The 22999-nt window shown below is 40.4% G+C and overlaps 1 protein-coding gene across 20 annotated transcripts in view; it reads left to right on the plus strand.

Moving 5' to 3' along the window:
- The window catches only part of MICAL3 (microtubule associated monooxygenase, calponin and LIM domain containing 3), a 149193-nt gene that overhangs the window by 14020 nt on the left and 112174 nt on the right, over positions 1–22999 (plus strand). Inside the window, exons 1-2 of one of the 20 annotated variants that reach the window (XM_058853044.1) lie at positions 17841–17857; positions 17955–18070. The exons of the other annotated variants lie outside the window; for them this stretch is intronic. The gene's annotated coding sequence lies outside the window, so the exon portion shown is untranslated. Of the gene's footprint in view, positions 1–17840; positions 17858–17954; positions 18071–22999 lie in introns of those variants that run through there. 20 annotated transcript variants of the gene reach the window in all.

Raw genomic sequence — 22999 nt, forward strand, 5'->3', positions numbered from 1 at the left:
GCCCCTTTTGGAATTTTGTAACATTAAGTGTTCTTTTTCAGAAAAGCAAGAAATAAATGGGGTTTATGGCTGTTTGGTGGCTTTGTCAATGTGATGAACACAGATCTTGAGTATGGACTAAATCTGGTTTTTTCACTGCAAACATCCCAACTACTGCCTTTTAAAAAATATGTAGATTATCTGACTAATCAATGCCTGAACTTTATATAACTTGGCCAGTCCTGGGAGCTCCACTGAATTACACAGTATAACATTTCTTGTTATAATTCTGATTCTGGCAACACTCATACCTGTGCTGCTTTCTCAAGGTGTCCTGCCACAACAGGTGAAAAAAAAAGGAGGCAGGGAAAATCAATGCATGTTTCATACAGTGAAAACCAGTGAATAAATAGTCCAATAACAGGAGTTAGAGATGTGAACTGGAGTTGATATTTGAGGATCAATATGCAGTGAGTGAAGCAGTTGTTCATATTGGAATATGTTGCATTCTGCTTCTGGCATGAGAGTATTTGCTCCATCTAGTTCTGATGTTTGGCAGGGGGTGGATTTCCTCCCTGGAAATCACTATGCCCTCGGGTTTGCTTTTTTAATATCAGCCTGTCTGACTGCAGATCATTTCTTCTCTGCTTGTTCCTGTGTGCCTTTTTTTTTTTGTTTGTTTTGTTGAAATTCCTGGTCACACCGAGTTATTTACTTGTAAATTAATTTATGGAAATTAATTTCACAAGTTGTCAGGTAGTGTCTCAGACACCTTTCTTTGTGTGTTTTAAGTTAACTGATGGGAAAGAGGCAGCTCAGTTTGCCAGGGCTAATGTATGGGAACTCGTGGAATTTTTCCTGCTCCTGCTTGGCATGCTAATGAGGATGAAATAATAGTAAAATGAAAAAAAAAAAAAATGAAATTAGTACTACTGCCCTATGAAGGGAGTGAGCCCAGCAGCCTTATGTGGCTTCTTTATGCTGGATTATTCACTGTAGTAAACCTGGCTTGTATTTTTATTGGACTTTTGAAGGAGTCCAAATTTTACAACTGTGTTTAACACTTCTAGATGAGTGGGAGGATCTCCTATATATGATATGTAGAAGCCCTCTCTTTTGATTTTGTGGAAGGATAATCAGTGAATGGTTCCTAGACCGGCATTGTCACTGGTGATGCAGCTTGAAAAGAAATTCAAACAACCCCTGGATTATTTTCTTTTACTTAAGAGCCTAATGTGAGAGCGTGTGGATTGCCAGCTGAAGAAAGTGTGTATGCTTGCTTTTTTTGGCTCAGTTGTGACTTTTTAAAACACTTAAGTGAGCAAATGACTTATTCCTTTCCCTGATCTGGCTAGTTCTTTCACAACTTCATCTGAGGTACATTCACAGATTCCAAGCAGGGTTTTTTGAATGGTTGATTTGCTGGATATGAAGGCACAACTTGGGCTTTTGTTGATGAACAGCAGCAGTAAAAATAATAATAAAGAGATTGTGTGTCCTGGCTGATATTAGTCTGTGTCGTTGTAACCTCTTTCCTAAAGACAGAAATCCCTTCCTTGGTGGTTAGAGCAGAATTCACACGTTTAAGCTGGAACCACGAGTCCTGACTGCAGGCCTAGGAGATATTAATTCTGGGACTGAGCTGTGTCTTCAGCCCCCATGTGCATTCCAGATCTCTGGTTAAGGACAAGTAAAAGCCACATTTTCCCAGTTCTCTTCTGGTCTGTTGTAGCAACAATCTTCTGCATGGTTATCAGAGGGAAAGTGAATCATTTACTTTGTGCTTTTCCAGTAGGTGCCAATTTTCTGATGGTGGGAAGCAGAAGTTTGGATCTGAACTGTGAGAGGAAAGGGTTCAGCTTAGGTCTTACTGAAACAGCTTTGGCTTTGGAGGTTTTATCAGAGGTGAAAATTTCCTCTGCTTTTTTGTGGAAGAGCAACTACTTGGAAGATAGTGTTCATGGTGTGTTTGTGTTTTTATATATTTCGACTGAAACAGGCAAGATACTTCCATTTCCTACTATTGTTGCACAGTCTAGAGCAGCACTGTCCAGTGCTTTCAGTTTGCATTAATAGAATTTTCTAGTTGTTTTTCATCTGTTTGTGTATCTGCAGCAACAGTTACAGTTTGAACTCTAATTTCTTAGCTCTTTTCCAGGTTTATGCTCACTACTTGTGTTACAGTTAAGCAGTGAAGATTCATTTTGGCAGGTGGAAGAAATGCCCTTATCTTGATGTTTCCATGAAAATGCTTTACTGTTTATAGGTTTCTACTCAAGTGTGTGCTGTGCTAACAGAGCAAGGGAAATTTCAGTGTTATTTTTGTCAGCTTGACAGTGTGTCATGTTCAGATTTTGTTTGCATGACTGGTTTTCTCTTGTGCTGAAAAGACATTTATAAACTTTACTAGAACAAGAGAACACACACTGTATTTGAACAAGTGTAATAGGTATTAGGGCATGTCTGCAGTCTGGTTTGTAGAAACACTTCTGCCTATGGAGCTCAGACTTGACAGCTGAGGAGAGCTCTTCATCTCACAAACCTGCATTTATTGCAGTGCTGTTTTTCTCCAAATAGTCACATTTGGCTTGATGGGGTTATTGCACTCTTTGGCTGAGGACAGGCCTGTTGACGCTAGCCCAGTTTTGACACAGTGCCCTATTCTAGTCTCTACTTTAAAAACTGGTTTTGGGCATTGCTTTCAGCAATAATGTGCACATAAATCCTATCTAAATAAAACTTGCTACAAGTGGAAGGCAGCTCTGAAGCATGCATTAAAAACATTGCTTTGAATGTGGTAGGATGGAATAAGGAAATCCTAAAGAAAACTTCTGGGTGCTTAATTCCCTCTAAATGGGAAGGGCACAACTCCTTTTTGTAGTTTGCAGTGAGGTGTAGAAATGCAGCATCTCGCTGACCGTACAAGTAACAAACCCTTTCCCATTCTGTTCCCAAGGAATGCTCCAATGTTTGTGCTGTTATCTCATGTGCCAGGGCTATCTGCTTTTCTGGGCCACAGCCCATAAACCAAAACAGCAGCTTTGCCTCTTGCTCTCTCAGCCTTTTTCCTCTCCCGTCAGGAGAGCTCCATGTTTGGAGGAGCACAAAGCGCTCTGTGCGAGGAAGATAACCATGGAGTTGATGTTTCTAGGAGAGGGCTTGGCTCTATCACCAGCTGCTGTCAGCTTGCCCTGGACTTTGTTACAGGACTGATAGTGCTCTCCAAGAGGCAGATCTTTGTGTCCTTGCATGCAGACTGGCTGGGGAGAGCCGTGTACGTACAGAACGTGTTTGTGTTTGTGCCTCCTCCCCTTCAGGAGGGCGGCATTTAACTGGAAATTTAACCAGAAACTGAATTTATGCTGCTTGTTTGAAGGTCTGCACCATCATCTGTAGGAATAAGGAAGGAAGGTTGATGGCATAGACTGAGACAGATGGGAAAACTTGGCTGAGGATGTTCTTTAGTTTGGGATTTGTGGCAAGTGCCCTGGCTTATGACTTTGTTTTTCTGGCAGTGTAGATATCTGTATGAGTGGAAGCTGTCCTTTACACTGATCAAGAATACTGGTGTCATTCTAAAATGTGAGGATGTAATGCTCTGCACTCCTAGGTATGCTCCCAGTCTCTTGAGGAAGCCTTTCTAGAATTTAGGAAGTCTCAGCAGGAACAGCTGGCTTTTTGTGGCACAGCATGCTTCTGGTAGGGCTTGAGGAAAACAGGACTCAAACTGTTGTAAGGCTCGGTGGGATTTACATGTGCAGATATTACAAGGAGAAGAGCTCATTTGATAGACCTTTATAGGGCCTCAAAACAAATGGGTAGAAGGGAGATGTGCATTTTTGAAGAACTGACTAAAAAACTTTAGTTATTATAGAAGTATTGAAGTGCCATAAAACCAAGGTACCAGCTTTTAAATGTGGATGCCTTTGTGTCATGCAGCCATCTGTTATGTCATTTAGTAGCTCTGCCAATGTGATGTGGGTAATTTGGTAAATAAAGGGTTTGGTGTTAAGGTTTTCTTTTTGTTCATGATTTATAATTTTTAAGGATTAGATTGGTAGACCCAAGAATAATCTTGAAGTTAAAGCCAACCATATGATGAGAAGCTTGAATCCTGTGACTCTGGACAAATCACTTTATTGGAAAATAAACCTGATCACAGGTGCTACAGAGTTGAGGATAGAGAGGGGGCTTTAAGATCTTGCTTTTAACTCCTACCTATCTTTCTCTGCTGATATTCTGTCTTCCTTAATTTTTCCAGCACTGGTGCTAGTGGTCCCCATTTGAATGTTAAGAAAATATTCTTTCACAGGTCAAAGGCTTGCACTTTGCTTTAGCAACCCTTAATTGCTGTGGCTTTGTGTGAAAGAATATATTTTACTGATAATTTTCCATTAGTTGGAATAAGTTGTTGACTTGTCAAAGGAAAGATGATGTGGGATAGACACAGAGACCTACAGTGAAAGCTCTGAAAGTTGCTTTTGAAGAACAATTTTGTTTGTGTGAGAGTTAGGACTAAACTCTTACAGTTCTGCACTGTGCTCAGAGACTCTGCCTTGGCTTTGCTCACTTTCACAGTAAACCTGGAGATGGTTCTCTTTGAGGTTGGTCCTCCTTGATCAGACTTCACAAATGAATTTAGCAGGTGCACAACAGAAGCACTCAGGTCTCAAATATTGGCAGTAGATATTCACTGTTAAGTGAAGGTATTTTCTTGTCTAAGAGCCTGATAATCCACAGTTATACAAATATATTGATGGAGATTTACAGGATGCAAGTTGAAGCGTCCCCTTGGAATTGGCTCTAGAACCTTCCTGTTACTACCAAAGTGATTCAGTAATGAAGCAAATTTGCTAATTCCTTGTCTATCCATTGCCCAGGCAACTTCTGGTGACATTGCTTCTCTGGCTGGCTCTTTAGCTAAGTGTTCTTTGGAGGCTGTGAGTAGTTGGTTTGTAGCCCTGAAGAGAGAGTATCTTTCTCTGCTTCAGTTCAGGAAGAGTTGGAGTTATTGCCTCCCTCAATTCCCCTCGTCTTAAAGCAGCAGGAGTATGGGAAAGGCTATACTGCCACTTGTGCTGTTTAAATAAGCTGGGCCTTCATCCTTCTAGGTTTTATCAGTGATATTTCTATCACTTGATCAAGTGAAGTAGCCTCTTATAAAAGCACCCCAAGTCATATGTTTATTTAGTGCTTATTATAATGCCTTCCTTCTGGATTCAGGAACATTTCCATAAGGACTCTTCCAAGTTCACAGTGAGGTTATTGTGTAAGAGAGCAACAGGTTGGCTTAAAGTTCACTGAGTGCTTTCTCAGTACTTGTGGTACTTCTTAATTGAGGGAATTGTTTGGGAATTCATAAAATCACAGAATGCTTTTGGTTTGGAAGCAAGCTTAAAAATCATCTAGTTCCATCCCCCAGGAAGAGCTGGGGAGGGAATCTGTGCTGTTTATAACATCACCAGAAAAGATAGGCCAGGAGAACAACCTGGATAAATCTGCTGGTCACTGGTGCTCTTTCCTTCCCCACTGGAGTTGGGCTCAGGCTGGTGTAGGTGAGTGACAGTAGATCTTTACCTCTTCTGTGTATTTAGATATTAAGAAAAACACCTTTACTGTGAGGGTGGTGAGTCAATGGCAGAGATTGCCCAGAGAAGCTGTGGCTTCCCCATCCCTGGAAGAGTTTAAGGACAGGTTGGATGGGACTTGGAGCAACCTGGTCTAGTGAAAAATGTCCCTGCCTATGATGGGGGATTGGAACTGGGTGATCTTTAATGTCGCTTCCAACCCAAACCATTCTATGATTCTGATTTTTCTAACATTTTTTCCATCTTGCTGAGCTTGGATACTCAAAACCAGTACAAAGACTTGTAAGTTATGTCCACTCTCCTGTTGAAAATATTGATTAAAAATCAAAATCTTTTCTAGCTAAATTTGTGAACTTTGTGGTTCAGAAATTTGGTCATGGTTTCAGACTGATCTAGAATGGAGAGTAACAGGCTAAAATCAATTATTCTTTTGGTTGTTTAAGAGTATATGTAAGACTTAAAAGTCTGGTTCCAGTTCTTAATGTATTTAGTCTAGAACTTGTCTAGTACAATGTGGAGATACCATACTGAAGAAAATGCTAAGCCATAAATGTAAATACTCATGATTGATGGGAAAAAAATGAAACTGTGTCTTAAAATCATATGGTAGAGCTGTTGCCTTTCAGCTTAGTTCCTCCTTGCAGGAGTTTCATGGTGCCCATGTACTGATCTTGGCTCTAGAAGAGCTTGGATTTGTCTCAGCTGAACAACAGCTGCAGATGTTATGCCATCCTTGAGACACACCACCAAAAAGTATGTTTTTTTCTTAAATAACAATTGTTTAAAAGAGTACTGCAGCTGGTTATAACATGTGTAAAAGCTTATGTGAGAGACAGTGTGTGATAAAGCATGAAGAGCACTGATCTGGCAAGATCTTGAGTCCTGTAAATGCTGCTGCATTTGGTGTTTAGTCTTTTAAATAGAGTAAGGAGTATATATGGGTAGCAGTAACAACAGTAAAAAAGGCTGGAACTTGAAATAAACACATGAGCCTTTGGGTACATCGTAATCAAAAGCAGTTGTGTTTCATAATCTGAATAATAAATATACATGGGAGGTGATGGTGGTGGAAATCCATCTACTCATAAAAAGTACTTCTGATATTTATAGATTTCCCCAGACTCCCAAAAATTGTTTTGGTGAAATGGCCATAGCTATCTGGAATAGCTTTTGTCCAGGATAAGAGAACAAGCCCAGAAATATGACCTGTACAGGGAAGCTTCTGACAAGGTATTTTCCAGAGGCTCTTGTACTAACCTGTTCTTCCTTGCTGGTGCAAAAATGTGGAGTATGCAGGCCAGTCTTTTTTCCTCCACTGAAATCTCATTTGGAGGCTGGAAAAGAACAATATTTATACCTTGAATCTCAGATTGTCCATAATACAGCAGGGCCACTCATCATCCTTATATACACTGACTGCTCTGAACTTGCACCAGTAGTGATGGGAAGCAGGGCTCTGGTCACCTGGTGCTCTGTTTGATGGAATAGGAATAGAAATGTCCAGTGGAACCATTTTATTCCTCCTGCCCCTCTGGTCTGTGCTGAGGGCTGTGTTTGAGCTCATGTGAATCTCAGTGGTTGCGTTACATGAATTGAAATCATGGCTGTACCTGTCTGGTGTTGAAAAGAAGCCATTCCTCCTTTTGCTTCCTCTTACTTTGGATGCAACCTCCTTTCCCTTTCTCTGTTCAAAGTATTCAGGTGATTCTGAACTTCAGATTGGGCAGGAGGAGGGTCAGTTCTGTCATTGTCCTGTTCTCTGGAGGCTCAGTGCCATCACAGGTGTTCAAGGGTGGCAGTTGTGTTTTGTGTCTGGAAACCAGCACCTTTGTGTATGTAAAATGTGCCCTTGCCTAGAAATGCCTTGTTTTGAACAGCAGCAGGCCCAAATTCAGATGTTTCCTGCTTCAGAGAGCTTATTTGCAAATGACATTGCTCGCCTCATAACCTTCACTTAGTATCCTTTAGTCTAAAAATAATTACTGCTCGTGTGAGATTTCAAGGACTAATACTTTGCTTGTTTTCAGCAGGAGACCGACAGGTTTTTAAAAAGATTGATTCATGTAATAGTTTATAAACACAAAATTTTGGCTGGACAATGGAACACTCAAAATCTGACCCTTAGTAAACTGTTTATATATTACATATTTCCATACACACATTATTGTTCTTAAAGACCATAAATATTCATGGAGTTTCCTCTCTGTCCCTTTAGGGCATTTTTTTCTGGGTCAAGAATTGGTCAAGAGAGCGTGTAAGGTACCACAAATTGAGACATACTCATGTGTTAGTTATCTTTAGGTCCTTGAGCAGCAGTAGTGAAACAAATCTTTGTGCTGTGTTTTCTTTCTCCCTTCAGAGCCTTCTCAGGACCAAAGCCATTCCTGTCTGCTTGTTGCTGATCAAACAGTTTTGTTCTCAGTGTCTAAATAGCTTCAGAAATCAGACTTGAAAGCCTTGTGTGTTTCCCTCATTTTGTTTTGTTCTTTCAAGGTTGGGAGCATATCAGCTGTGGAGAGGAGGAATTCAAGGTTTGTAGCACAGCAGATCTGTGTGTGAACGCTGCTTGGAGAGGCCTCTTTTTAACTGAGGTTTAAAAGGTGAATCATCTTAAGAGCTTTAACAGAGGAGAATGAAGGCACTTGTAGCTTCTTCTCTTAGTAACACCCAAAGCTTGCCATCTCTGCACCTGAGGTAGATTTGTGGCAACTTCTGGGAACCCTGTCATGGATGCAGGTCCTGTTGAGCTTGGTATTCCCAAGGAGGGGACTGGCATTCCCATCACATCAGCATTTGACCAGATATTTTGGCAAAAACCTGAGCCAGGAGAGCAGCAGAGTGCACACTCTGACACTTCTCTGCTCTTCAGTGTTATGCTGGCAGAACCTTTTGTATTTTGGGGCTGTGGTTTGGTTTTTATTAATTGTGCTTAGTCTTTCTCCCTGTGCCATCCTCAGAAAATAGTGAGGCAGCTGTGTGCCCCAGTGCTTGAAGACTGTGAGAGAGAATTCAGAGGAATTGCCATGGAAAAACTGTTTAAAGGCTAATGGACTTACAATATTCTAATATTAGACATAGCAGAAGTATTAAGTTGACGAGGTGTTGAAGCAGCACCTTTTTAGTCACATTCTCAGTGTTGTGAAGCCTGTCACAGGTTCTGCATGTACCAAACTGGGTTTTGGTATTAACCTGACCTGGGACAGTTGTCAAGAGTCTGAAGAGAGGAGTGTTTTCCAGCTCATGTGGCTGTGGATTCTTGATAAATAGCTGGTTGGCAGGCTGTTGCTGTAGCAAGGGTGGAGGCTATCAGCTCTGTGGTGTTGCCTGTTCCTTTGCATTTCAGGGTGGTAACTGGATCTAAAAGTGTTTTTGTTTTGTTTTTTTTTTTTTGGTAGTCTTTTTTAGTTGTTGGGGGGCTCTTGTGTTGTTTTGTGGGGGGGTTTTGTTAATATCTGGCAGGTGATCTGCAGTATAATGGTAAGAAATCTTGTCTTTTCTAATTCTTTCCCAACCCTAGGAGCCAGAATTTTTCTGTCTGATGCTAAACTCATTTCTCCTGACCCTTGTTGTTCAATCCTCACTTTACAAGCTATTTGAAGAGCAGAGTTTGACCATGTAAGTAATCTTAAAAGGGTGAAGATAAAATCTTAAGTCAAGTTGTCAATCAGCAAAGGGATTAAAGAATGTATTCTAAAATGTGCTGGCGTAATAGAAAATTCTGAATGTTCAAGAGGAGGAAAGGCGTGTCAAGATGAAGAAAGGAGACCAATTTCTAGAGGCTTAAAAATGACTGTAAAAGCATATTTACTAACTCTTCTGCTTTTCTGGGTGAATAACAGATGCCACAGTTAAAGAAGTTCCATGACAAGAATTCCCTGTATTCAAGGGCTACAGGCTGACTTGGCATAGCCCACAGTTGCCATGTGAAGTGCTTCAGTTTGGGGTCATCAGTTCAAACACAGCCTTGGTCAGCAGTGGAAGAAAGCTGTTGCCACAGGAGGTTTTTTAATGAAGTGGGGCTGGCAATCTGTCAGGCTCTTAGGGCATGGGTTTCTGAAAAAAAACCCCATAAATGGTACTTACAAATAAACTTTGAGTCAAAGAAATAAACAGGTGTCAATGATAATCTAAAGAAATGAAGTAGGCATACAGGGAGTAACAGGCATTGAGCACTTGTGCTTGTGCAGCTGATAAATGGGCTGTTTATACATTCCTTCATGAACTTCAAATAAAAAAATAGTCAGTAAAGCGGTGAGAAACTTCTACATCATCTATGTTTTCACTGTCCAGATAAAAATAGAAACCAGTGATGGTAACACATAGGCCAGCCCCCAGCAAAGCTGTGCTTTCATGGTCAGAAGAGGCAGTCCTTGAGTTCCTTTTGACTCTGTCACCTTTTTTTGTGTTCAAAATTACCGCTTTTTTTTGTTATAGTGGCTTTTTCAGAGTCTTGTCTAGCTCTTACTTCTGTATATCGTTCATCAGAGATCTGCTGTTCTGCTGTGGAAAAATTGAGTCTGACTTTCCTTTACTGGAGTCCACAGCCAAGTGCTTAATTCCTGGGTAAAACTCAAGTTTGTCCTCTTGGAAGCTTTGCATGGAACATCCCTTGCCCTTCCACCTACCCTTGGTGTGAAGGATGAGATGGTACCAGGCTTTTTTCCTCTTCTGTAGCCATTGCTTGGGATTTAAAATAGTAGTTTGCCTGAGCAGCTGAGGAAATTGTCTTGGTGTGGTGCAGCATTTGTAAACAGTGTTTGCACTGCAATTTTCTTTTTGTCTTTTCCAGGCTTCTCATGTCTTTTTTCACCTTCCCCCACATACGTGGTCTAAGCCAAGATAGACAATGCTATTCATGCAAAACCTAGTTATTCCTTAGGGAAGAAACAACAAATGAAAGTAACTGACCCTGAAGCTTCTTAGCGAGCACAGCAATGCTAAAAGCTGTTCTGCCTGGAGATGTGAACTTAAAATAGCTCTCAAACAAAAGTGCTTTTTTGGCTTCTCCCTTTTTAGCCCCATCTTGCCACATTGTGGTCAGAAATGCTTTTATAAAAAAGTTTGACAGTTATGGATATTTTCTTTGACTCAAATCAACATATACTCAGACATGAAATCATCTACTTTAGGAAGTGAAGAGAAACCAGCTGCCACATCACCAGGGTTCTGTCTGCCCACCACCCTCTGTACATGTGATGGGGACACAAAAACTTCAGTTTTTGCTGAAGTGTCTGTATGTGCTCTAAGAATTTCAGCTCAGTCTCGTGCCTCGCTGCTATTCCAGTCGCTCACTGTTGTACCTGATTTACCCTTGCCCTTCAAAACACAGATGGGATTCCTGCTTTCCACCTGCACCTCTTTCCCTGGCTGCCAAAGAGAGCATAGTTTAATGGATGAGCTGAACTCTGTCTGTCCTGCCTGGATGGTAGGTGGTGACGTAAGTGTGCATAATTGGAATTCATCGATTTCCCTGGAGTGCAGAATTGAAAGGCAGGAGGTTAAGCCAGCAGGATATGTGCTCTTGTTCAAGAGGAACAGTGAAGTAAGGCAGCAAAAATGCAGGAGCAGCTTGCTTTGCTGCACCACGTAAGTGGCAGCAGCCTCAGCTGAGAATTTGGGAATTGCTTGGAAAGGGACTGATTTTGCAAATCAACCTCATAATGAAGGTTTTGTAGAGCGTGCTGTAGCTCTCCTTTAAAATAGTGGTGAGCTGGCAAGAAGTGGGAGTTAAAAAGTGGAGATGAAAGACTTTGAACACAAACTGAATGGCACTAATTGAGATTAATTCTTGCTTTATCTTGTCCAGCACTTTTTCAGTAATCTTTCATCTTGCTGCTTTGAAGAGTAAATAGATTTTATAGTGAGGACAGTATGTGCTTTTGTGGCTGTAGGATTGTTTCCAACTAAACTTGCCTTCCTTTTTCCTCTGAAACATCTCCCTTCTGGATCTTTGGGTACACTTGTTACCTGTATAACTCAGATTTAAAGATGCCACGTGAAAATCTCTGCTGAGTTGAAAAAAATAATATCTAAGCTGGGTTGTCTAGTTGAGTCATAACCTTTTTGAGATTCTGGAGAACTATGTATTTTGGCTCTGGAAAGAAAGATGAAAAATCATTGTAGAATGGTGGTTGTTTAAGCTGTGGTTGCTTTCTGCCTGCTTAGGCAAGGCCTAATTAACTGCTTTCTTGCAAACATATAATAATTGTGATATCTTTAGCTGCTTCATGGGACAACTTCACCCCATGAAAGACAGAACTTCACAGATGGTTTACATTCTCCTGAACAAAACCGAGTCCAGGAGAATAGGCATGCTCTGGAGCTCTGCTCTTTGTGCAGCTTGCTAGCTGAGGATGGTAAGTCACATAGGTTTTCAAGCTGAATTAAATTAGATTTTTGACCATGTTTTTGATTCAGAGCCATATTGGTAGCTTACAACTTTTTATTTCATTGAGAGAAACTCTCTAGTGTAAATAAAATATGAAAGCTTGTGAAGTGTTGCTCTGAATTCTTATAATTAGATGATCACCCTTAAAATAGAGCAGGTGTCAGAGCCTAAAGGTTCTTTTTTTTTCTTTTCCAAGTTACAATACACCCAATGTGTTGTTTGCCTCTATAGATGTGTTGTAATTATGTCTTGTTTGTATATTTTTTTTCCTCTGTGCTTGCCTCTGCCTCTCCATCTGAAATTTGTGCAAGGAAACATGCCACTCACTTGGCACAGATATTTTATGTTCCCTGTGTCAGGATTCCAGAAGAAAGATGATGAAGATTGTCTTTTGTTCTGTAGCTGTGTGGAAGGGGGCTTGAGGGGGAATATCATGGGACACTTGAGAAGTCTCAGGTGCTGACCTGTGAACTCTGAGACAAATATATCTTATCAGGCACCTGACCAAGAGCTTTGAGAACACTCATGGAGAGTGGGAAAAATATTGCACTTGAAATGTTCTGTCCTTAAGCATCAAGCCTTGTGGTAATTTACATCCCACGAGCTTATTACCCTTGCACAAAAATAAATCTGTGGATATTTGTAGAATTTTCCTGCAAAATTATAGGAAACATAATCTAGACAGTTAAGACTTATTCCTCCTGCTATTTTTTAAAGTAGTCTAATTTTAAATTACTTGAACAACAGACTTCCACAACTTCCCTTGAGTGTGCCAAGTTGATAATAGAGCAAACATTGAGTTGTACTCTGTTCCACAACAGCTCTGATGTGGGCATGAGCTTTTTTCTGTACTGCTTTGTCACAGTTTCTGATGGCAGCCTTTTGGACTGCTCTAATTGATGTTTCTCCAGAAGTTTTTTTGAAAGCTAATTAGCTGTAGCCCTAAAAAGTACAATTAAAATCCTGGAACAAAATTCTGCTCAGTGTACAGCTACTATGAGTGCAAGAAAAAGTCAGTGATAAATCTACAGGTTTTTAAAATGGAAGTTAAATATGGGGATGTTAAAAGAGGAATTGGAGCCTTTCTTAAAGGGACAGGCAAGATGAAATGTGCAGTTTTAAAGATTTGTGTCCTTAAAGCATGCAGAAGGGTAGATCCAGACAAATAATTTTATTCTGTATTTGGCTGTTAAGCAGGCTGGCTTCTTGGCTTTGCACATGCCATGTCTAGTTAAATTTAGAGGTAATACAACTTTAAAAAAAAAAGTAAAACAAAAAAAAAAAAGGAACTTGTTTTCCCAGATGTGTCATACTGAGGTGATTGAAACTGCATATTTTTTTAAAATACTGACATAAATATTTTCTTCTGCCAAGACCTTGCTGATTTTAAAATTTTTTTTTCAACTTTCGCTGACTTTAAAAACTAAGTGAGATTGTTATATTTCTTACAGCCTCTGCCCTAAGGTATAAAGATATGGATATCATCATGATTTGCATGAAACAGCTGAAGATCCCACAATTGCCTAAGGGATGGATCTCATCTCATCACAAACCTTGTGTTTGTTTTCCTCTTCCATTTCTCTTGCGATAGATGTGCCATGTGGTGAGTCAGGTCAAATCTCTGACAGGACTGAAGAGGCTGCTTGTGTTTGGTTAGGCCAGGGGAGTTTCCAGCATGGTCTTCAGTTGAAACTCATTTCCAAAATGCGGGGGAAAAGGTAACAAAATAGATATCCTAGATAAATAGATTTAAGCAAAGCACAGATCTATATGTAACCAGGAGATCCTGGTTGCATCTGCTGTTACAGCCTCCAGTTATGCATTAACAGGAAGGTTGTGTGGCTACATTTCCGACCACAAAAGTGCTGTTCCTTTCTGCATTATCATCAAGTACTTAATAACACCAGCTGATAGGATTTAATAAACCCAGTGAAACCACAGGACTGGAAGAGAAAGTTGTAAAATTCAGGAACTGGTTTTGATGAACAAGCTTGTTGTCGTTGGCCTTTCTCAAGGTGGAAATATCAGCACTTCTTTGGACATTGGTACTGAATTTTCTCTTGCTTGTTTTTGACTGAGAGTGCATTTAAAAGTGCTCAGTTTGAAGAAATACACACTTCAGTGATAGGAATAAATTTTGAAATTTAGAATGGAAACCTATCAAGACAAAAATAAAAGCTAAATAGACTGTATTCCTTATTCTGTTCTTGCACTACTGTAAATGTAGGAAAAGTCTAACACTTGATTCTTCTGAGATATATTTACAGAGTTGAGCATAGCTGACTTGCTGGTGATGGATAACAGCTTTCCCTTTGGAATCTCCAGTGCCATTCCAGTGCAATTATTGCTGACCAAAATAGTCTGAGAAGAGCGTCCTTAAACTTTCAGAAGAAGATTTCTCTGTCCCCATGCTAGAAACTATTCCCTGTACTGTTCTTGGCAATTTGGAATGGAGAAGTGGTACTGCAGGGAATAGCTCTTCTTTCTAGTAGGGTTTCCTCTTTACTGAAGGATCTAAAAACAACAGGGAGGAAAAAAATAGAAAAATACCAACTGTGGCTTTTCCTGCTCGTTGTTTGTGGTAGATTCAAACCTTAAAGGAATAAAACCACTTTTGGTTGCCTTATCTCAAAATTTCATAAATAATGATCTGTAAAGTATTACTAGGGATATCAAGATATGGAATAATTTTTTAGTGTTTTTAATTAAACATTAATTTAATTTTAAAATTAATTTTTGGTCTTTTAAGTCTAAGGAAACCTACACTCCTTTTTCTTTCTGTAAGTAGTGAACTGGAAAGCTCAAGGATACATTGAAATAATTAATTTAAATAAACTTTACAATGGTAAGAGATAGCATTTTTTAAAATTAGGCACTTCTATTCCTTCCAAAATCTTAAAGCCATAGTTAAGGGTTTGTTTTTGAAATGGACTTTGAAGGATTGTAGCAATAATTTGCAGAACCCTAATGTGTCTCCTTGGGATGTGCTTTTGATTTACTTTTTGAGGAGCCAGGTCACTAAAGACAAAACTGCTCATAAAATCTGGAATAATTGATATTGAAACTGCATATGTGCAGATTTCTCTCTAAATGAAAACAAGCTTGTTTTAAAAATAGAATCCATGACTTTCGTTTTTATACAAGGGGAAGGATGAGGAGATATATATATAGATATATGAAATGCAGAGGAAACTCAGTGAATTCTGCAATTGCTAGCTGACCTCTTTAGGCTAGAGACTTGATTCAAGTTTTAGCTTAAAATTATTGGCTGGGATATTTTCTTCCAAGTTTCAGCATAAATTCCAAAGTTTTTGAGCAGGTGTGCACCATGACAGGCTATGGTAATGTGCTAGCTGAATTTAGGCTTGGACCCTTACCTGGGCTGCGTGCTGTGAGAAGGGAGACACTGATCCTGTTCACTGAGGACACCAGAAAACTTTTCACAATTTCAGTGCTCGTGGTATCCATGTCTAAACAAAGCCTTTCCTAAGTCTAGACTGAGACTAGGCTTTTTTTTCCTGGAATAGACTTAGTGCTGCTTTCCCTGTTTGCCAGAGGATTTGAGTGGAGGTAGTTGTTTTCTAAATAAGCACACACAAATCATTGCTTATTTTCTTTTAACAAAAGTTCTTTCTAGTACAAACCTTTGACTGGAGAAGTTCAGAGTTCCAGTGAGACCTGCTGAAAAGTTGTGTGTGGAACAGTGTGAAGAAGTATGTTGTGTACCACCCAGCATCTGTTACCTCAAGTAAGCATTGCTCAGGATCAGACTGGGTATTTACGTGGCTCGTGATGGGTTTCAGGCAGTTGCTGAAAGCAGTTTGGCTCAATCTCTCATAGCCCTTGGCCCTTTTGTGAGTCCTGAGGTGATTAACTTCACTTTTAGACTGCTGGCGGGGCTGCACTTCCAGCTTTGACCTGGTAATCTTCTCAAATCCTGTCTCCAGACCCTCCTATTAGGGGATGAGGAAAGAAGGACCCTGGGTGTAAGAGGGCTGACCTGCTGGCTTGTTGAAAATCTGTGTAGGGTCAACCTGCTCTGCTGGTTTCTTTAACTTGTCTTTCCCCCATGAGTGACCTTTTCTTTCCTAGCAAAATCACTTTTTACTCGAGTACTTCGAAGTAGCCACCATGAACTGAGACTAGAAACAGTTTCTCATCCCAGAGGTGAACCTGAATTATTGAGTGAATTCTTTATATGTCAAAATTAAAATGGTAACCCTGCAAGAACTGAAGCCTCCTGATTACACCAAAACTGAATCAGGGGTCCTTGGGTTCTACAGACAGCTACTGTTTTAAATCATATTGACACATTGCAAGTCATCCAAAAAGTGGTTTTGTACAGGCAGAGGTGGATAATTTAAAAGTGAAGTGATACATTTTAGTCTGCACATATGATGTATCTTTCCTCACAGCCTTGTAACACCCCCAGCACAGGATAAGAGAGTAATCTTTGGCTTTGAACTATCTATTTAAAACCTTGTGGTTCAGTTGCCAGCTGCATAGTTATTCCTTGTTGCCCCATTGCCAGGAATTACATTCTGCCTTTGGAAAACATAGCATGGATTTTTTGATCCTAATTTTTTTGTTGTTGTTAGGTGCAAATATCCTTTTTAATGTCATTAGGTACCTCTTATATTGCAGCTTGTAAGAAACTCACATGTTCTGGGTCAACATCTGGACCAACATGACACTCAGTCACTCCTTGAGGTTCTCTTAAGTGTTATTTATGATCCTGCCAGTGCTTGTTTACTGCAAATTCAGATGTCACCGAACTTGACAGTAAGAACTGTTTTCAAGGAGAGAAGAGGCAGTTTAGTTAAAGCCTTGTACTAGGTGTTGCTTTTGTTTAAGAAGTAGAATGTAAAATGGGATTCAGAGCTTCAACATGATCATATTGAAGCTTACCATTGTAAAGTTTATTTAAGCTTCATGTGTTGTCTTCATGGGTTAAGCTTTCTTTTGTTTAATGTTCCATTTAGGCCTGGGAATAAACAATTGAGTTTGTTTCAGAGTTAGGAGGAAATCTGAGGACCATATGAGTTTCATGAATATAGGGGAAAAAGTGACTTGCTGCTTTTGGCACCCTTGACTTTACCTTTTAGGGTGATGTGTGCTGGGACTTGAGTATCTATCCTCTCTTGTATTGCTTGGTTACATAAAAATTAATCTGCCTGGAGGTTAAATATGCAGGTCTGTCTGTTGCAAGAGATATTATGTTAGGCTTAAAGCATCCCTTGTGACTCCATCCTTGGAGATACTCAAAACCCTACTGTGCACAGTCCTGAATAACCTGTTTTAGCTGACTCTGCTTTGAGCAGTGGCATCAGCCTAGGCAGTCTCCAGAGGTCTTTTCTAACCTTAATTATTCTGTGGTTCTGTGACTCGCAATTTCTTAGTTTGACCTACTCCTCAAGCGAGAGTTTTAAACAATATGGATTGGTGTACTTTCTTAATCAACAGCCAAATCAAATTTCATAGCTAAGAGAAAAGGAAACATGGATGCCTTTCCCCCAGAAATGTTCTGTCTTTTTCTGCAGCCAAATACTGATCTGATGAAAGCTAATGGTGTGGCAGGCCTCCAGCTTAATCCTGTCTGGGTCACCTTAGTACTGACTGCAGTTGTTGAGTGTAGCCTAGTTGGGACAGATTAGTTTTTCTCTGCAGGCACATGGGCTGTTTTTCCATGAATGGGTTGTAACTATTTGTGTTCAGTGGAGAAAGCCAGGAGAGGAGTGTGCTGGAAGCTTCTCTGTGCTCCATTCTGTCTGTAGAAAAAGGCTGCTGAGAGAATGAGCCTCCCAGCCTGGTCATTCCAGTCAGAGAGAGTGAAAGCTGCTCTTGTTCACTTCAGGTGGTCATTTGTGGACATCACACCCAACACTTGCCAGGCTGACCCAAGGTAGGATTGAAATAGATGTGGGCACAGACTGTGTGTGATGTTCAGATCTAAGTGAAAGTCAAACTCACCTTTAGTAATGGATTGTGTTTGTTTGCAGGTGTTTTGCATCCACACCTGCCTTGCTGCAGGTTGCTTTGCAGTGTTGTCAGCTTCTCCCACACATTCCCTATGTGGCTTCAAATTCTTCCAGGGAAAGCAGCCTTTAATAGCAAGGTACCTGTTTTGTTGGCCATTTTCATTAGATGTTACCTTGCTCTGAATTCACTTACATAAGCTCATGTTAATGTGGCATGTGGTATAAGTAATAAATAGCTCTGTGCTGGAAGTGAACTGCCTTGTCCTCTGGAGTGCAGGAATGTGGGAGTCTAATGCTAGATCTGGACACACAGAGTCAGTAAATGCTGGGTGAGTCCACGGAGAGGGTGTGTGGGTACCACAGATGTTCTCTCCAGCGTGTCCTGTGAGTTACTGAGGTACCACAATGTTGAGTAACCTCAGGGTTACTCCCCACAGCCTACAGTGAGATGAGCTCTAGACCCTCCATGAAGTACCCTGGCAGGCTGTTTTCTCCAAAACCAGCAAGTGGGATGGGTGTAGGGGGACATGGAAGCACTGGCCCAGGTAGCAGTCCAAGCTCCAGAAAGGAGCACCTCTTGTGTCCAGTGAACAATGCTGTATTGTGCTTGTCAAGGACAGAGTTTCACATTTCATTACAGCTGGATACTGTAAACTTGCTGCTTTGTTCTGTTTCTCTAAGATACCACTGCATCTCAAGCTAAGGCTGCTTATAAATGTGCCAGCAACCTTGGACTGAAGTCACAGACATGTCTAAATACTGATCTTTGTGTTAAATGTGAGACCCTGCTGATCTGCTTAATGGCTGTATTACTGGCAGATCTAAGGAGTTAGCCAGGGGACTAATGAAAGTGAAGTCACTGTTCCATAGCATATGTGGAAAAGGGAAAACCAAGCTCGTTCAAGATCAGATTAGAGCAATGCTGCATCAACCACACTGTCAGGGTATTTTAGATATTTCTAAAAGCAATTCAAAGACACAAAATATTTTTTTCTTTTGGGATAATGGACTCCTGGGCAACATATAATATATGCTTGGAGCACTTGGAACAGTACTTATCTCTTAAATTCTCTTATGTAATTTGTTGAAGTGATTATACCCGCATAGCTTGTAGTCATCTTACATTCCTTTATTAGCTGTGGGGATACAGATGATGCATAAATTGCCTGAAGTATTTCTTTGCATAGCATAGCTTTGCTTTTGAGGGAAAACAACATTCAAATTTCATTTTCCAAAGTAAACAACACACAGGAGCTTACCAGCAGCTTTTATTTAGCTGTTCTTCCAAAAGCAGAATTTTCTTGAAATTATGTGAACAGCTTTTCCAAAAGATGCTGTTACCAACACTGTTTCTGGCAGCTCTGTGCACACAGGCAAAATCATACAAGTCTCGTGCCACCTTCAGTTTTCAAGGCTGTAATTCTTTGAAACAGAGGAAGAAGCAAAATTTCATCCATCCTGTCAAGGAAACGGACTTTCAAATGACAGGGTCACATCCTTCACATTTCTTCCCACCCCACACAACACTTGTGAGAGGACAGAGGGTTATAGAAGTGGCTACAGTATCAGCTGCTTTCACAGAAATTCAGCTTCATGCAGCTAAAGGCCTTGAACCCGATAATTTTGCACAGCCTTCAGTGAACCTTCAATAAAGCTGTTTTTCTTTGCATACATGTTTGCAGTCATGGTTAGGAGCGTGTGATTCTGGCTTGGCGCATCAACGGTGCACATATTGTTGTGTCTGCATCTATACAGGAATATCAAAGCACTGGACTAGTTTGGAGGCAAATCCTAGCATGTAAGCACATGTTTCTTTTCAGTCTCAGAAAACTGTATTCTCTTGATAAACTGAGTAATTGCCTTGGGCTTTTCTTGTTGGAGAGTGCTCTAGAACTCCATTTCCCTGGTTTCAAATAGTGAGTTGCAGGACAAAAGCCAACATGTTTTTCTGCCATACCTGGAGGAGTTCTAACCAATTTTTTATACTGATACAAGTAGGTTAGGAAGTAGAGGAAGACTGGAAGGGCTGATCACAAGTGTTGACCACAGCCTGTGGAAATCTTCCACATGAAGCTCCAGCAGTCTCCTGGCCCATGGCATTGATATTGCATCTCTTCTGCGTCCAAATACCATATTTCTTTCATAAAAAAGACCAAATTGTGTTTAGAAGGGGATGAAGCTAGTTTGGGGGGGAAGGGTTCCTGTACCTGCTCTTAAAGGATCAGGGCTGAATTTCTCTGTCTATGAGACCAACTCTACCTTTACATTGGTATTGTGTAAAAAGAACTAGAACTTATAGGATACACATGAAATTCAATTCAATAGTGTAAGACAATCTTATGGCCTTTTGCTTGGAAATAACCATGAAAGGAGAAAGAGTGATTCCTGTGATCAATGAGTGCATTAAAATGTATGCTGGTTGTGGATTGTAGAGGTGGAAGAGACAAAAGCAATCCCAGAATGGGCAGGAGAGGGATGTACTGTACACCCTATTGTGCCATCCTCTTCTGAGAACTCATCTGGTCAAATACACTGTACAGCTATAATTCTTCTTAAGATTACACAATCTTCCCACCTTTCAAACTCATAAACCCCATACCCAACATTATGCAGTTTTTTCCTTGGGAAACCTCAAAAAAGAAAGCCTCTCTTAGTCTAAGTGAGCTTGATTTGACCTTAGCATAATGAAGGTCAAGGGGAGGTATGGAATTGTCTATAAATATGTGTGGTGTGGGAAGGGTGGGAAAGCTAATGCATAGGTCAGCATCATCACAGGAGCAGAGAGGTATAAACTTGGCCTGGAAATTAAAAGAAAGCTATTGATCATAAAAACAACGGGCTCAGGAAGAAATATCTGAGTTGATAACAGGGATGAGACATAAAGCATTAATAATCTCACTGGCTACAGTGTGATAAGGGTAGGAAACTGCCCATTTCTATTAGCATTAGATCCTTCTGTCTGCATTTTTCTCTTCAAATGAGCATTTCCCTGTTATTCTCTATAGTAACAGAACATAATGCAGAAATTACTGCAAAAGGTGAGTGCCCAGCCACTGGTGTCAGCCAGGGAAGGGAAATGAACTTTCCTTATGGCAATGCCCTTAACAATACACTTTAACTTTTGTTCAGCCAAGCAGTTGGGCCAGATGATCACTGTAGGGCTCTTCCAACTGGAATAGTCTGTTCTATCCTAAAAAATAAACAGGAGTGTTACAGAAATGAAAGGTTAAAAGCAAATGTTGTTTATTACTTGTGGTCACTCCCAAGTATTTCAAGAACCAAATACTGAAGAGTTTTCTGGTTTGCTCCAGGAAATAAGAAATTTTTCTCTACAGTTAGCCAGGTCTTTCAAGTCCATGGGAAAAACACATGATAATTTCTGGGGTGTATGTATGGGAAATGACAGGGGAGTGGAGAGTAGACATGGATTTTACTGGTAGCTCCCAGTGTAATTAGAAACAAATTTACATTTCTCAGTCCTCAAAATGGAGAAAACTAAGCTTTCTTAACAGCAGCATTTGTTTCTGTAAGCATAAACTAATAGTAAATATATAGGTATTAAATTCTTTACTGCCAGTGAACAACCAGAGAGTTTTCAGGTGTTGAAGACCCCAGGTTCTCTCCAGGAGCACTGTATGGCTTTCCAGGAAAGCAGCTATTGTCATGCTATGGTGCTGCCACCACTCTTGGTCATTCCCAGTTTACAGAGAGAGCTGTGCTCTGCTATCAGTCTATTTTGGCTGACTGAACCTGAAAGCAGAAGTTGAATGAAGAGAATACTTCTTAATTTCAGTATTTTTTCTTTTCCAGATTCAGCAGCAGTAGCCTGTTGGTATTGTCACTGAGAAAGTCACAAGTGACCTGCAGTCTCTTGTGCTCCTTCTTGCTGCATTAAAAGCACTTTACCTTCCAACTATCTGCCTCAGACCCTCAGATATCCTTGCAGAGGAATGGCCTTTATCCAAAGGAGGATGGAATTAAAAAGACTAGACAGAACAGTCCTTGAGGATGAAAGGCAAAGAGAGATGTGTCCTTGCTACTAGGAATAAATTTTGCTGATGGCATCCTTACACTGAGGTTGGATTTTATCTCTGACTAATTCTTACCAAGTCTTTTCATGTCCCCAGCAGTGCAGCTGTATTTGAGGAGGGTGGTAATGTCTGCCTCTGGAAGTGATGCCTGCCATCTTCCTCCAGGAGCTGCTTGCCAAAGCCTCAGGGAGAGGAGAGTAAATCTCAGAACCTCCTCCTCCTCTTTCCTCTGATTTCCTAAGAGATTTTAGTTTGCTGCAGGCACTGAGCTTGGCATGGTCTTTGCTGTGAGAGGCATCCTGCGGGTTGCAGGGCTGCAGGGAGAGCGCTATCCGGGCAATTGAAACTGCTCAGTATTTACTGAGAGTCAAATGTCCAGCCAAATGGGGAAGGTGCTGCCTGGTTACTATTTATAACCTATGTAACAATATGTGCAATTGGTATTATCTGATATGTGGAGCTGAACTCAAAGTTTGATGTTGAGAGTTTTGGTTTTGCTGCCTACAGTTTGGTTTATTTTCAAGATTCTGGTATGTTTTGTAGCATGAGAAAATGCAAACTCTCTTCTGGCTGTTTGTCAAGATTGAGCCAAAATGTTGAATTATTTCAACTGGTTATTTGCTTACAATCCATTCCTGTCTCCTGGTAAAAGCTTTCCTTGTATCTATGAGGAAAATGAATTATGGGGAAGCATTAGACCCAGCAGATTGTGTAACAGAGACAAACTTTCATTAAGTTGCTAGATTTCATCAGTTGTCATTTGATGGTGTCACAGTTTGTTACTAAGGGTTGGATTTTCCTTTGCTTTTTAAAATTATTTTCCTTACTGAGGATTGTGGAGCATGCTAGAGTGCCAAGGATTATCTTGAAAAGAGCAAAGATTTATGTGAGTAAATTTATTGAGGGTTAATACTAAACTAAGTTTAACATGCTGTCAAGAACTCCAAAATATATGCATGGTAAGAGTATTTTGAGGAAAGGATGGGATAAAGACTTTCTTTCCCTCTGAAAATAAAGTCATGTCTACAGGAGTGC

Source organism: Poecile atricapillus, chromosome 18 (genome assembly GCF_030490865.1).
Source record: "Poecile atricapillus isolate bPoeAtr1 chromosome 18, bPoeAtr1.hap1, whole genome shotgun sequence".
Lineage (NCBI taxonomy): Eukaryota > Metazoa > Chordata > Aves > Passeriformes > Paridae > Poecile > Poecile atricapillus.